Here is a 16,579-nt window from a genome sequence, read left to right as displayed (position 1 = left end):
AAGAAGAACGAATTGCTGATAGCGAACATCGGAAACGGAGATAGGCAGTCGAATAGACAAAACATGCTCTAATAACAAGGAAATGAAACTGAGGGCCAGCCAGATCATAATAATTATGCAGAACCAAAGATTCAAGATATGTTTATTCAGTCTATGACAGTATTTATAACAGGTTTCAGAGTACAGTACAATCATAGCCCACAAAAATTTTCAAGCTTCCTCTACATACATCTCAACGAGAAATACAACATACATAAAAGCCACCAAAAATGCATGAATCATTCACAACAATTCAGAATTATAAGCACTCCATAAGGTGCGTACAGATATACGCGCCGCGAACATGAGCAATTCATTTTTAATCAGCTGACTATATCTGTATTTTTACAGAAACGGTAAGATACAGATATAAAAAGCTTGGCATCAGCTAATTAAAAGTGAATTGCTCATGTTCGCGGCGCGTATATTGTACGCACCTATAGAATCCTCATCTCTTCTGCACTCAAGCTTCTCTACCTTGTTGATAGCACTCTATATTGTCAGTCATCATGATACTTTTAAAGTAATCATTTTAATTTCAAGCACTCTGTGCAGTAATTAGTCTATGCTTCTCCTGAGATTGTCCGAAATTAAGTTGAGCGATGTTAAGTGGCTCATTAGGCGAACGCTGCCATTGTAATTGTAGATAATTACGAATTCTGTACTAATGCCGCTCGCTGGCATGTTGAACGATCAACAAATGACTCTCATCGTTTGGGAAGCTTTGAAAACATTAGCACTCTCTGACATCCAGAAAGAATTGCTATCACTTATCTTCTGCTAACGTGGAGGTTGATTCGTTTGATTAGAAATTTATTTCAATTCATTGTTCAACGAAGTTTCAGCGATGGTTCATTGCAAACCCAACCCAATCAATTTGGGAAAAACAGGAAATATTTAGTGGCTGTTTTTCAGTGCCCCCCTCAGTGATCTATTTGAGTGTTTTCTCATTTTGTTGTACAATCTCCAGATCGATTGCTTTCATTAGGAATTGATTGTTCTTTCAACGAGTGGATTAGTGAATTATTGATAAGTTGTACTAAAATTGATTAGTGAACTATTAAATTGTTTGTTTTTCAACGGATTGGTTAGTAACTTATTGATTGGTTGAACACCTAATGAATTGTTTGTTATTTGAAGACTCAACCCATTTCGGACTATGTGTAACTTAATATAAATTTGGGAGAGGAATAGCACTAGGTTACCTTATTTTTTCCCTCTCTACCATTTTGATGATGTACTTATTGTACAAATCAAATAATCAACGAATTGAGGAATTAATAATTATTATTAAACGAAAATTCAAATTAAATGCTGTAATTAACCCCGAAGACTTCTGCTACTGCAAATATAGACAACAGGGTAAACAGCTAGATGGAAATTCGATGAGCGCTACTGTCCAAAAATTATTTGTCAGCCCGGGAGTTTCCATCTGTAGAGTGAATTGAGGAATGTTTGGTCTCCAACCAGAATGAATGAAAGACACACTCAAAGAAGAGTTCTTGGAAAAAATGTTGTGAAACGAGAACGTTTGTTTCAAACTTATTTGAATTATTTGTTCTATAACCAAGTCGTTAAACTATTTTCTAGTCCTGTGTCGTGTATATCTTTGTTTTTTGCATATCCTATGACTCTATTTGTGGGTCATCTGGATTTTTGACAAGTTCGAGACCCCTGATTGAATGGGCAGTGAATGCTTAATATAAACTATTGTAAAGCATCGAATTTGGGTAGATAAAATCCCTAACCGAAATAGTAATAGTCTGAAAATAAAGTAACTGGCTAATATCGCCAAATAGATAATAACTAAGATTAGATAGCATCAGCTTGTTCTGGCTAAACGGTACAAAAACCTAAAAAGGATTTGAAGGAATTTGTTGCTAATAAATAGATTATTATATAAAATATTTTGAAGATTGAGGTTAGGTACATGTATTCACGGATCGGTGACCTAGAGATCGATCAAATCGAGAAACGTAGAATCTGACCAAAACCCCTTGGCAGAGCTCTATTGCAATCAAACGGTATGCAATGTGAAAAAACACATGATCACGTGGCTAATTATTAGGTAGCATGAAATAATATTAATGTATAGAATATTAGCTAGCATGTAGAGAGCATAACCAATAAACCAAATAAAAATAATTAAGTGTATTCAGGAAATAGGAGGTACCAGGCGCATGAATACCGAATAAAATTTGCATGCACCAATAGCAAAACGGCAGTTAATAGGCGGCAACTGTAGGCCAATTCAAAAATATTTCTATATATTTATATAAATGTACTGGATTTGTGTTAAAACTTTGTATAGTCTATGTTATCGATATGGCTCGAAGGCAAAGAAATTATTAATCGTACAACCTAAGTAATAATTTGATATTTTTTGTACGATCTATTTGAACCTAAATGGCGGAGGACTAAGATATTCAAATTTTATGTTAATTTGAAAGTCGGAAATAAGATTTGTAAAAATTGAGAAAGGAGAACCAGCACTCGCCAGCCAAATGCCACCATAAGAGGACCCCAAATATTTTAGAGCGTAGTACCTTGCTAATAAATTTGTAAAAGTTAAAGTTAAATCAAATTATTAAATTTCTTAAAAGACTTCGTGATGCTATTGTAAAGCAGAAGTCATTTTCAATTTCAAATAAATTTATAACCCCTTGGAAGAGACGATTCCGGCTACCATATTCCCGGACCACATGGAGTTGGATCGACATCGGCGGCTTACAAGAAGATTTTCGACACGTGAGTGATAAATATTGAATTAGTGATGGGCGCCCTAGTGCTTCGAATTAATCTAATAATCAAAGCTAGCTCGTCGAAAGGGTTTTTATTATAAATTAAGAAATCAATAAGAGTAATACTTGCGCAAGTAAAATGAGTATTAAAGGTATTTTATTGAAAGAAAAAGATAGATCAATACATTTCAGAAATTTCTATTGAATCAAAGAAGTATAAAATCTAGGCTATTAAAACATATGCATATGATATTTAAATTTTGCAATATAATTTGCGATAGTTTGTTATAGCTCTAATTCACTAGATGAATGGCTCTACCTATTCCGTCAGGTGCCGAATCTTGCACCCTGAGATAAAATATATTCTCAATACAAAGAAATCTACTAAGTACTAGAGATTTTAATATATATATATATTTGGATTATTAGTGGCTAATTTATCAAGTTGATCTTGAAGAACACATTTTTTAATTGAATTGTCCAAGTCGACAAGTATTAGCAAGCGTATATCGCAGCTACATGCAAAAGAATGCATATGATTTTAAGATAAAGGCACATGGTAATGATTCGTGCCATAAATCTAGAATATAAAGTTTAGCCTGTGATATTTTACTGATTTCAATTATTGTTCTATTTTTATATTATATTTTTTATCGCTCTTTATATATTTTTTGCCTCGATCTATTTTTGAATTATTTGTTTAATATATGTATGAAATGTTTATGGTGTGCAATTTATTTTTATTCCTCAACACTATAGTATAAGTATCATATTTATATATATTTATTTTTATTGAATTACAAGAGTTATAGGAGAAGCCCATACCTAGGCCTATCAAGATTTTTTGAGACTGAATCCTATTAAAAAACCACGACCTAATTATATGATTATATCAAATATCTCATGCTTTACCGACTGATGCCAAGCAGGAGGCTAATCGTTATTTAAATAAAAAGAATAACGTGACACTATTAATATAAACTATTTATGAATGTTCATCATCATCATCAGATTGCATACAAGGGAAGATTTTATCTTTAATAGCAGACATATAAAAATTAATTCATCGGGTAAAATTTAAAATATCGGAATGAAAAAACAGGCGCTTACTTCTTCTGTGCCTAAAATTTGTCCAATAAAATGTTCAAATATAGCTTATTCTTTCAATCAGTATGAAAAACCAAGTATTACCTAAACCCACCTCGTAACATTCCCCAATATAATTTTAATCACCTTTGATGAATTACACACAAAATCACACATCAAACAAGTTAATTACATTATTGCAATCACTATAACCATGAACAGATCACCTAATCAACGCAATCAACCATTTATGCTCTCACCCAATTAAGATGACAATTAACAACGGTTTTAGCTCATTTTTCGGGCGAGGATTAATAGATCATCAATCCATTATCCAATTAATGGAGAACGAGCTGATGATGGATAATGTGTCTAATTACATGCTTCCTATAGTGAGGTCCACGTTATAATGGCAGTATTTGATTAACATTGGTGTTGATATCCTTGTCTATCATTCGACAAAGCAGATAGCACTATCCTTTTCAAGCTCTACAACGCCAAATATTTTTAAAAATAATTAACTTCTGTTTAGAGATTTGTTTCTGAATTTTTAGACACACGTTTTTGGTCTGTAGATCGACACTATAGTGAGGTCATAATAACAGTATTTGATTAAGATTGGTGCTTCTATCCTTGTCTATCATTCGACTAAACAGATAGCAATATCCTTCTCCAGTTCCGCAACGTTGCCAGACTGTTTTTAGAAATGAAGAAATATGATCAATTAACAAAATATTCATTCTCAAATATGAAACTTTGTTATTTAATCATTGGTAAATGAACTTCCTTGACGAATAAAATATAATTGATCATTTTAAACAACAATGAGCAGTTAATATTACATCATATATGCTGGTATCAAGTGGTATACGGTACAAGTGGCAGTGGTAGGGCAGAGAAACGGCAACGCTGTTCTCCATCTTTTTCCACTGCCATTATAACGTGGAACTCTCCATGGATTACCGACGAGCATTGCATCGATTTTAGGGCAATGTACACCATTTGTTGGGTTTCTGACAATTGATGCAATTTACACTGCCAACTCTTTTTACTCTGTACTTTGTACTCTCTTTTGGGATAAAATGTGAGACCATTATCTGGTTGAACGACGATTCAATGACCAATCGAATACGTGAGTTACGTAAATGGTGTCAGTGAATTCCAACGAATTGCTGGAAGCGTGAATTGAAAAGGCGTCTATTATTCAAATGTGATTGGCAACATCTACACCGTTATATGGGGACAAATTCACGAAGGTTGTTCAAAAAGTTAATTGATGTTCACCTACACTGGTATATCGGTACGAATTCACGAAGGTTGTCCAAAAAGTAGACGAATTTTATGAGGACGATTGATTCAATTGAATTTTCAACTATGTAAAGAGTGGTTAATTTAAGAGTGGTTGCAATCGAGGTGCAACACCTCAGTTCACTCGACCAACCTCGCCGGATTGTGACATTGGTTCCAAATGGTTTATTTATCTATTTAACAACAATGCCAAAACAACTTGATCATAAAATGATTGGGAACGAAAAAACAGGCTTATAGCCCTTCATATTTAGGATGGCTATTAACGACAGGACAATTGTGTTGAACATGTGTCTACGCACAATCTTGTCATACGTTTTTGTGTCATCATGAAAGGCTTCCAGCAAAATATATCAAGGTTAGGTTTTGTATTTTCGAATTTTAGTTATTTATTATTCCTCCACTGTTCTATTTGAGGTTGAATTATTTATTTTATCATTATAATTTCAGTTTATTCATTGTTATTGGTTGTTTATTTTATGTTAGAAGCTGCTGTCAAACTACTATTTTTGTTCGAAGCACTTCGCTGACGACACAACATGCATGACGAGCATGTGTGTACATACACGTTCAATAAACTTGTCCAGTAATTCATACACTTGTTGAAGAAGTCATTCAACTGTGATTAAATTAAATATTCGTACCAGCAACCGAAAGTTACTGTTCAAATGTAATTATTCAAGGAGTTGTAAATGAAATCTGGTAAATCAGGTTTGCTTGACTTGGAGGGAGAACAAATTCTCATCGACATACTAAAAACTAAATGATTAGTAGAAATGGGTTGATAAGTCTCTAAACGAATCAAGTAGATACCAGGCTCTTATTGGAAACTATATGCCTTAAGAACGGTTGAAACATGTAACTTTAAGAATTCATGTGAAGTCTGTTATAACTGTATCATCATGGCTGTAGAATCCATGCGAATGATAGATTGACATCATTGTCTTCTCCTTTCAAGAATCTACTTTCTACTTAGAAGTTCCTGTACCGCGTTCCCGTTTGATGGATTGCAGTTTATATTTTGTTTTCCAACTTCACCCCATATCCTCTCTCAATAACTCCAAATTCTCATTTTTCCAACTTCCTCACATTTTTATGCGTGCTGGTGCTGTAAACCTAGATCACCCGTATTAGTTATTTTATCATATTTCATCTTATTTTTTTCAAATACAACACTATAGTAAGTTCCACGTTATAATGGCAGTGGAAAAAAGATAGGAGATGAGCGTTGCCGATTCTCTACCGTACCACTGCCTTGAAAGTACTCAGACGTCCAATCTACACTGTACTATTTTCGAGCGGTTGACTACAGTTGAGGACTATGGAGAAGTTAGTGTCGACGACTAGAGGTTTAGGTTAAGGCTCAATTCACACTTAACGCGACTCAGGTCGAGAAGAGACTCGACTCAAGTCGAGAGCATGTGTTTTCAAATAGTGTCGTCGCGGAGTCTAGAATCGACTGGTCTGAGTGTCACCATTTGGAAACACATGCTCTCGACTAGAGTCGAGTCTCTTCTAGACCTGAGTCGCGTAAGTGTGAGTTGAGCCTAAAGGTGCGTAGAGATTTACGCGCCGCGAACATGAGAAATTCACTTTTAATCAGCTGATGCCAAGCTTTTTATATCTGTATCTTACCGTTTCTGTAAAAATACAGATATAGAGAAATTCACTTTTAATCAGCTGATGCCAAGCTTTTTATATCTGTATCTTACCGTTTCTGTAAAAATACAGATATAATGAGCTGATTAAAAGTGAATTGCTCATGTTCGCGGCGCGTATATCTGCACGCACCTTTAGGGTTACGTTTTTGCTTCTAGGGGCCGGTTTCCGAGCTCGGGATTTAGCTAAGTTCTAGCCTTAAAACAGCTGGAGTCAGAAAATTGGCTTTCCAAAACGGGGCGTACTCTTAGTCACAGTCAAAGTCACGTTTAAATTAAATTTAGAAAAACTAGAGAATCGAACATAAAATAAAATAAAGAGAAAATAGTGTAAAGTTTCAGCTATTTTGAATTATTTAGGATTATTTCATTTCGTCAAGGAAAAACGTTTTTTCAATTATAGAAATGAGAAAATAAAGAGTTATTTTGCTACAACTTATCACTGTGACTACGCCCCGTTTTGGAAAGCCAATTTTCTGACTCCAGCTGTTCAAAGTCTAGAGGCGCTTACAGATATACGCGCCGCGAACATGAGCAATTCACTTTTAATCAGCTGACTATATCTGTATTTTTACAGAAACGGTACAGATAGATACAGATACAAAGATACAGATATAAAAAGCTTGGCATCAGCTGATTAAAAGTGAATTGCTCATGTTCGCGGCTTGTAAATCTGTACGAACCTTAAAGGTAGGCGCACACATGCGATGCGGATAGGTATGCGCATTCCAATTGAAAATAGTGCATCAAATCTGATCGTCCAAACCGTCCGATGCGTGCCGTCCGTCCGATGACGATCTGTGTGCGCCTACCTTTAAACTTACCTAAATCCCGAGCTCGGAAACAGGCCCTATATGACAATATCTTGGTTATTATTCAGAACTATCTGTTAATTAAAGACTCAAAATAGGGTCATTAAATAGAAAGGGGGTTTTTATATTAATAAAGAAAAAACATAATATTATAATTATAAACCCAAAGATATCATGATACTGTAACCACTGGACTGTACAGGAAACTGTACGTACTGTAGTCACCTACCCGGGCTGGTTCTAGATCTACCGAAATCTTGATTCAATGAATGTCCTCCGAACGGTTACACAGTAAAACATAACAGAACATGCATTGATATCACAGGGTACAGGAAAATTGAGTGTCTATAGAACACCCCACACAAATTGTTGGGTAGGATCCCGCTTATCGGCAATGCATTCAAGTGAAGGAGGCAACCCATTCAACCCGGGTCGTGTGGTTTCCATCTCAAGGGAGCAACCAATGAATAGGGTTGCCTACCCTCCAACCTATAAGGTCCTAGAGGAACACTGCTTTCCTATATTGATGCTTCTCTCCTACCTGAAAACAGGGGACTTGGCCGATAACAATGTTCCCACTGAGATTCTACTAAAACTGTCAGTATCCATCACAGTGTTCCTCATTCAACTAATGCTGACAGACCAATTCTCACCTACGAGTGACGTCACAGGGTCTATCTTGGAAGCCATTTGTTCAATTTCGATTTGGTTTGTGTCAATTTGGGTTTTGTCTCTACCTTCACTTGGAGCGGAAACCGTTACTTCGTTACTTCTCACTTTCTCACTGGAAGGTTTCTTGTAGGATTCGATATTCGATAAGACATTGATATTGTACTTGATGTGATTCGATTTGTTTCTATTTTAAATAGACCGAAAATCAAGTAAAGAAGCAGTGTGTGATTACATAACCTTATCTTTTGGACAATATTAACATTTTATCTAAATTTTTGGAGAGAAATAGTACAGGCTCAGCCTAGTGTTTCCTCCAATGTCATAATTGTATCATGATTGTAGTATTTTGTACAATAAATAAATAAATAAAATGACCTGGAGAGAATTGAGTTTCAAATTTGATTGAATTGTATCAATTTAGGTGAGTGAAAATAATAAAACACTGGAATATTGTCTAAAAATTCACGAATTAGAAGAGATTTGAGATTTTATCACGAATTTATTAAAACGTATATGTTTCACCATAACTCACCAAAAACAGTATCTGATCGAAAACATAAACCTACTGCTGTAACTTGGATTTTGTTAGTCGAAGAGGATTCCTCCAAAATCGCTATGTGGAGAACTCGATTTGATGATTCTTGAGATGAAGAAAGTTAAAGAAAAAGTAAAGTGAATTCGTTTGGCTTTTGTTGCTGGGGAGTCCCTTGCGTGAACATGTCACGTCGCCTGAATATGTATCTTATAATTTGAGCCGTCAATGAGCGTTATGATTGTCATACCTCAGCCGGGACTGACAATGAAGTTACAGAGATTAATGGCCGTATGCACAATCAAAGATAAACTGGATTCAATCAGCTGTAGGTTTAAAATCAAAATTAACAAGACTTTATTGGATTTTATTCAGTTTAAAATGAAATTGAGTTTAAACTGTCACTGTGTGAACGGCACCAAGTGCCATATGCACCAGATATGTTTCAATCCAATGTTCCTATGTTTCAATCCAATGTGGATTCACACACGTAGAGTGGACAGTCGAATTCAAGCTGCAGGAATTAGGTTTCTAAGGAGTGTATTTGGCTGCACTAGAGTTGATAGAATCAGAAATACTGATATAAGACAGGTTTTATTGGTTGCTCCTCTGCATGAAAGAATAATTCAAAATAGACGCAGCTGGTGCAGTCATTTGGATAGAATGCCACCTGGAAGAATGCCCCTCGAAGTCCAAAACTATAGACCTACTGGAAAAAGAGATGTAGGGAGACCAAGAAAGAGATGGGTACCGGAACAGGTTAATTATTTATAAACCTAATCCCTGAAGTGAATATGATGATGTACCTAAAATACACGTACCTTGGTTTCAATCTAATCAAAGATTACATGAAAGTATGGTTGCATTTATTGTGATGTGCTTCATTCCCGGTTTAAACCAACAGCTGACTTATCTCCGTTTAAACAAAGGTGATGCATAATGGGCAGATATGAAATATTATGTTTCAGCTTGGATAAAGCTCTTCTCTCTTACATATTACCTCTCATTAGATCTTTCCCTCTAATACTTGATAAGTGACTTGAGTATGAGATTGAAAAGAAAATGATTTCTTCACAGGTTTGAATAGGATGAATTTGGATTCGATTTCCATTAATAAAGTTGGTTTGAATACTTGAATAATGACTTTCAATACTTGGATAAATGTTTTATTAGCCTTCTCTAAGACAGTGAGAATTGTGTTTCAATTATGTTTGAAATTTTTGTGGAAATACAAAGCATATGTGATTTTTCACTAAATACAGATTATGTAAATCAAAGGTAATACTGTACATAATTCAATAATGATAACACAAATTGAAACGTGTAATCGAACTTCTGCACAGAACACTATGGTATCGATCTCTCTCCAACCTTTCTCTCTTTTCGTCTACAGGAGATCTGAATTTCTCTCTATTCTTATTCCAATGCCAGAGTCTTTTTCCTCTCTATTCATTCTCCTCTCCTTTGATATCTCAATAACGTCTTCGAACTGAATTTACATCTGAGTAAGTAGTACCTTCTGAGAAACAATACGTACTTGAATCCTTGTGAGAATCTAGCCACATCATATGGAATCATAATATGTGATAAACGGTAATTCAATTATCACGCCTCCTACTGTTCCATTATCATGGGTCATACATGGCTCTCAACCATCTCATTCCTATATTATTAACAGATCATCAAGCCTTCATTGCATATAAGTACTTCAGCCAACGTAATTGCTGTGAAGGATTTAACGAGCCGTGACGTATTCAGTAATTGATCTGACCAATCTTCAATGAAACCCACAGAGTATATAGAAGAAAATAATTATTATATCTAATTATTATTTTAGATGCTTTCTTAAAGTAGTTGATTAGAAGATCATTCCACTTGACATATTAAGAGAAACTAACAATAATTGTTAGTTATAATAATAACAATAATAAAAATAACTCTCCTTTGGGGGTCGGAGCCCAGGGGAAGAGTGGTCAAGCAAAACAGGATAAAAAAAAATAATAATAATCAATTATTGATTTGATGCATGCCTTTGATTCAAAGTTTGAAGCTTAAAGTAGCTTGATTTTCATGGCGTATTTCACCTCATCTATCAATAAATCAATGTATATTAAATCCTTCTCTATAAATCAATCAATCAAAGTATGCCTCAAGTCATTTGATAGCTTTATGACATTGTAACCCACTCCCATTTCATAACCCACAATTATTGATGGAAGCAACAACTTGATTGTTTGTAAAACAATCTGTATTAGTTTCTCTTGCCTCAAATTGTTTGTTCTACTGCAAGTACCAACATTCTGTATCAGTTTCTCTTGCACCTAACATTATTATAGTCCTGTGACCTAGACCTAATGGAATTGCTAGCTTGATGAACCAAAGGCATCACTGAAATTCGGAATCCATTTCATTCAGTTATTGAACACAGATTCTGCATCCACTCCATTAGAAGATGCTAAAGGTAAAGCTTGTTTCGTAGCTTCCAGCTTTCAGCGGTAAGCAAAGACTTACTCTATTGAGCTTTTGAGCCACGCATGTAGCTCTATGCAAGTCTACATGGAAGTAGACCTAATCTTGCAAAAGGCTTTAATGGATATTTGCTTTGAGTTGAAGTAAGACACAAACCTTTTGTGCTTACCCTAATTAGGCTACTTCAACAGGAATCAATTATTGTGAATGGCTTTTCTATGGTGTAAAAGCTTTTCCTCAATGTAAACTAAAATATTTCATATACTTTGATTCTCTTCAGAAACTGTAATGCTACAGCAAACATTGATATCATGTTTGTGCTGATATGTAGGTTGCAGAAGACACATTTTGAGTAGTGGATAGGAGTAGCAGTAGATAATATATGTGATTGATTTTTGTTCTAGGTTTTGACTTGGCTTGGTATTGGAGAAAAAGAAGGTAATTCAAATTGTTTTTACTGTCGAACTCATTAATGTTTATTATCCTCGTGATTCTGAGGAGAGTATTAACGGATGGGCTCTGAAACTTTTCGGAATTGAATTCTACGTTTGCAAATTTTTCGCAAGTGATACAAAAAACTTGGTTGTCACAACCAAGAAGAAGGCGAACCTGCCGAAAGATCTCGTTGTCAAAGTGAGAGATTAATTCATTTATTGTAAAATATCTGACTGCTAGTCGTTTTTTCCAATAGCAAAAAGTGATTTAATAATAAGCAGTACGTGATGGAAAACAACATTGAAGAATGATAAAGAACTTGAAAGTTCAAATGTAAGAAAAAATCATTTGGTGATAAACAATTCATTCATAATTGGTGAGAATTATTCCCTTAATTTACCAACACTATCATAGAATAATGATATGAAATATATGTATCGAATAGCGAGATTAATAAAAAGAGCCAAAATAAAATGTTTATTTGAAATTGAATCATAGAAAGCACTTGAAGAACGAATTCACTGAACACTACATACTACCCAATAAGAAAGAAAAAATGATTATTTAGAAGGCCACGCCTCAGTTTCAAGGGACATTCTGATTGGCCAATGGCTTGAGAGTTTAATATTTCAACCAATTAATCATTCATAGTTGAGAATGATATTGTAACCTATGTATCAATGTATAAATAAATAAATTAGAAGCGAGCAGATTGTCGATGTATTGTGAGCCTTTCAGGCATTACCTCCCACATGAAACTGCATCCATTTTCTCAAATTTATCCATTTCTAATGGATAACTTCCATTGTGATTTTTTATATTGAGCAAATCTCAGATTCTACACCTGATTCATAATAATGAAGCTCAACCTAATTCTGTGAGAAGTAGCATCCATTCCTGAAGAGATATCCTTCCAAGCATTCTTAGCTTAGAGGGTGGTATCTAAAGAAAAAGTAGAGTTTTCGTGCTCATTTTCAGGTCAACAAAGGTCAACGAGTAGGCTAGTTTATGATAAATGTTATTAATTATAAACTATTAAATTTTATATAACTTTAAAGTGAAAAAGCACTCACATTATTTGATGTGGCGACGTCCGTTTCGTGCTGGTATCGCACATTTTCAAGCCAAACAGGAACTGAAGTGTTTAAGGTTATGAGGGTGAAATTTGGTTGGGGTGGAGGGGAGTTTTGGTGGTTAATGGAGGAGTATTTAAATGAGTTTGTCAAACAGGGTGTGGGAGGAAAAGTTGATTTGGTCATTTGGAATATTGTTTGGCTGTTGTTTGGTGTGTTTGTATATATACAACCTGTTTGACAAACTCATTTAAATACTCCTCCATTAACCACCAAAACTCCCCTCCAACCCAACCAAATTTCACCCTCATAACCTTAAAACACTTCAGTTCCTGTTTGGCTTGAAAATATGCGATACCAGCACGAAACGGACGTCGCCACATCAAATAATGTGAGTGCTTTTTCACTTTAAAGTTATATAAAATTTAATAGTGATAATAATAGTGGAAACAAGATGGATAACCAACAACAAATTATAAACTCATTACAATTTATCAGCATATATTACTGTTCAAGCATCACAATCAACTACTGAAGAGTCTCAAATGTCCCTTCCTGAGTGAATGTTATTCCTTAGGAAATTCTCATATTGAATACCTCAAATTTGTGAATTCTTGTAGATAAGTTGACCAACTATATATTTTTGATCTCGACAACTTTCCCAAATCAGTAATCTTTTTCTCAACATCATTATCGGTCCCTGACCTCCGTCCGCCCTCTTCAAAACTTTCTTACATTATCTTACAATATCACATTACCTCACCCAACACAAGCCGAACAAAGTTGAACCCGTTTACCGGTTACCCCTCAATTTGCTACCAATATAACTTCTCTCAAGACGCTGCAAATTTCGCCCAATTGAATGCGATTAGTTAAAAAGTGCCGATACTAAACTTTTCACCGAGGTGCTAATTTTCACTTTCGGGAAAGCTCTCAATCGACGCTCATTCACAAAGTTTTCCCAGACTTTCCCAACGTGACCTTATTGGGAAATCCTCCTTCAATTTCTCAACGTTTAGACTCATAAACTTTTCTCATTTCTCCATCCATACGTCTTCTCGCTTTATTACCTCTTGTTCTCCTTCAACCTCTTTTCTCTTGTCCTATTTTCTTTCCAACACCATCTCTGAATACGGTCATCTGTCAGTTGAAATTGTGGAGAATTGTGTTAGAATGTTGGCAGCATCGTCTCCGCGAATACTTAATAGGATATGGCTACACAGTTGAAGTATTAGCGACGCGACCTCGCATTTCTGAGAAACTTTGAAACTTGTCTTTTCAATTGCTGCATTCCACTGTGAATCTATATGATTTGTATGAAATTATTGTAAATACAATTCAATTTGTTACTTGCTGTTATAGAATAAAACTTGATTTGATAATAGAGCTTGGAAGAGAAATCAACTGTTGAAAGAAAAATAAAAAAGTAATTTGTTGTAATATTAAATAAATATAATATATTTAATATTTTAATTTTTATTTAATATTTTTTGTAATATTAAATGAAATGCATTTGTTGTAATATTAGGAAACCCTTCAGAAAATTTCATTAAGAAATAATGAAGCTTAGAAACTTGCTTGGAAAGAAGATGATAGAAAAACAAAGCTTGGGAGGAGAGTAGAGAGAAACAGTTGAAAGAAGAATAGGAAAATCTAGATCGATTTTTGTAATATTATCAAACCCTTAGAAAAAATCTCATGAAAAAATAAATTATGAAATTCAGGAAGAACAGGATAGAAGAATAGCGCTTGAAAGGAAAATAAAGAGATAGAGTTGAAAGAAAAATAGGAAAAGTCAAATCGATTTGTTGTAATATTAGCAGAACCCCTAGGAAGAATGTCAGGATAGAATACATGGTGGAGCTTTACAGAGTAAAGACAGATCCAGTACTGCACTATGGGAGTGAATGAAGTTTTTGTGGGTTTTTGGAAGTGGATTTGACAACAAAATCTCTAGAGACCAGAGTTCTAGTCTCTCTCTCTATCTATCTATCTCTCACACACACTCTCTCTCATAGATTCTCTCTGTTCCTATTTTTCCGTCTATCTCTCTGGCTCTCTCTCTCACTCACACATTCTTTCTCCATCACTCTCTCTCTTTTTTTTCTTTCTCTCTGGTCTCTCAAGTCTTGTCTCTGTAGAGAAGAGACAGCAGTGATGAGACTCCTACTCGGAACTGAAGACTGTAGAGCCTAAAGACCACATCAGCAATAAAAATCTATAAACTGCTCAAATAAAATAATAATAATATCGTGTGACCTGGCTGGCTCAGGTCTGGTGTCAGAGTTTTCAGGTCGTAACTGATCAATTTCAGGGCCTCTGACATGACCTAACGACTGCTTTTTAGGCAGCCGGGACCGACGACTTACGTGTCCATCCGAAACACGGGAGTGGCCCGAGAAAAATATCTTGCCCGGGCTGGGATTCGAACCCGGGCCTTTGGATTACAAAGCCAGCTTCTAATCCACTCGACTAAGGCCACTCCTGCTCAAATGAAAAATAGCGGAGTATCGGAACCAATAGGAGAAACATTTGGAAAGAATGCTTTTATACCACACATTTGTATCAGGAATACATTTACGCATTATCAAACCAAGCCTACCTTGTGTGGTACTCTCAATTCCTGAGCCGAGAGCCATGATGCAGGAGGTATTCGCGTCCTCAGTATATGGATATCATATGATATCCATAGAAAAGTGCCTTTAGGCTCAGTTCAACTAGGATGAAAACATCCAAATAAAAGAAATAAAATCAATATAAGAAATAAAATAAAATAAACATCCAAATATAAGAAATTTTTCACGTTAAACATGTTCCAACATAACTCAATAATTATTACTACGGTCGAAATATATATAGTGTAATCCACGTTATAATGGCAGTGGATAAAGATAGAAGAATAGCGATGCCGATTCTCGGCATCAATTAATATATTTCTACACTGTCAAAAACATAATTGTCATCGTTGTGGACATAGAAAAGGATAGTACCACAGGCTTTGTCGAATGATAGACAAGGATAGCAAAACCAAAGTTGATCAAATACTGTCATTATAACGTGGACCTCACTATACCTTCAACCACTGGTCATTGTTGCATCAACAGTTCATTGTTATGATAAATATAGAAAGAATAGAACTAAATACCTATTCGCATTTCCAATCTATTATCCTATTCCCATCTTCCAATTCCTATAGTGAGGTCATAATTATAATGGCATGGAGAATGATAGGAGACATCGTTGCCGATTATCTGCTTTGCCACTGCCTGAAATGGAGTTCAGCTGATACAGATATCTGATGTAGGATTAAAATAATTAATTATATTTTATTCGTCAAGAGAGTATATTTTCCAATGATCAAATAATACATTTCCATAATTGAGATTGAATATTTTTTTAATTAATTATATTTCTGAATTGTCAAAAAACAGCCTGGTAATGTTTGCTGAGCTAGAGAAGGATAGCGCCATCTGCTTTGTCTAATGGAAGACAAGGATAGAATGGGGGACAACACTTATGTTAATTGAATACAGTCATTATAACGTGGACCTCACAATATAACTCCTCTATCACTAATTATATTATATACTCTTTGAATAGATGTGATAATCTAGAAAAGCCGCCAAAAGGCATGGAAAACACGCGTCGACCCTAGGCTTCAATCAAAAACAAAAATAAATAATCATTGCATTTCGCATTGTTTGACTAATTCAAACGAGCTGCAATGCTTTCTGGGGACTTTGTGGCACACTAC

General features: G+C 35.0%; 1 protein-coding gene across 1 annotated transcript in view; it reads left to right on the top strand.

Annotated features, from left to right (window-relative positions):
* LOC111064306 (secretin receptor) overlaps window positions 1–16,579 on the top strand; it is a 169,742-nt gene that overhangs the window by 16,337 nt on the left and 136,826 nt on the right. Inside the window, exon 2 of the mRNA XM_039436091.1 lies at window positions 11,722–11,755. The gene's annotated coding sequence lies outside the window, so the exon portion shown is untranslated. The remainder of the gene's footprint in view (window positions 1–11,721; window positions 11,756–16,579) is intronic.

This window comes from Nilaparvata lugens, chromosome 10 (genome assembly GCF_014356525.2).
Source record: "Nilaparvata lugens isolate BPH chromosome 10, ASM1435652v1, whole genome shotgun sequence".
NCBI classification, from domain to species: Eukaryota; Metazoa; Arthropoda; class Insecta; order Hemiptera; family Delphacidae; genus Nilaparvata; species Nilaparvata lugens.
The sequence above is the reverse complement of the archived record's forward strand: the minus strand, read 5'-3'. Positions and strand labels throughout refer to the sequence as shown.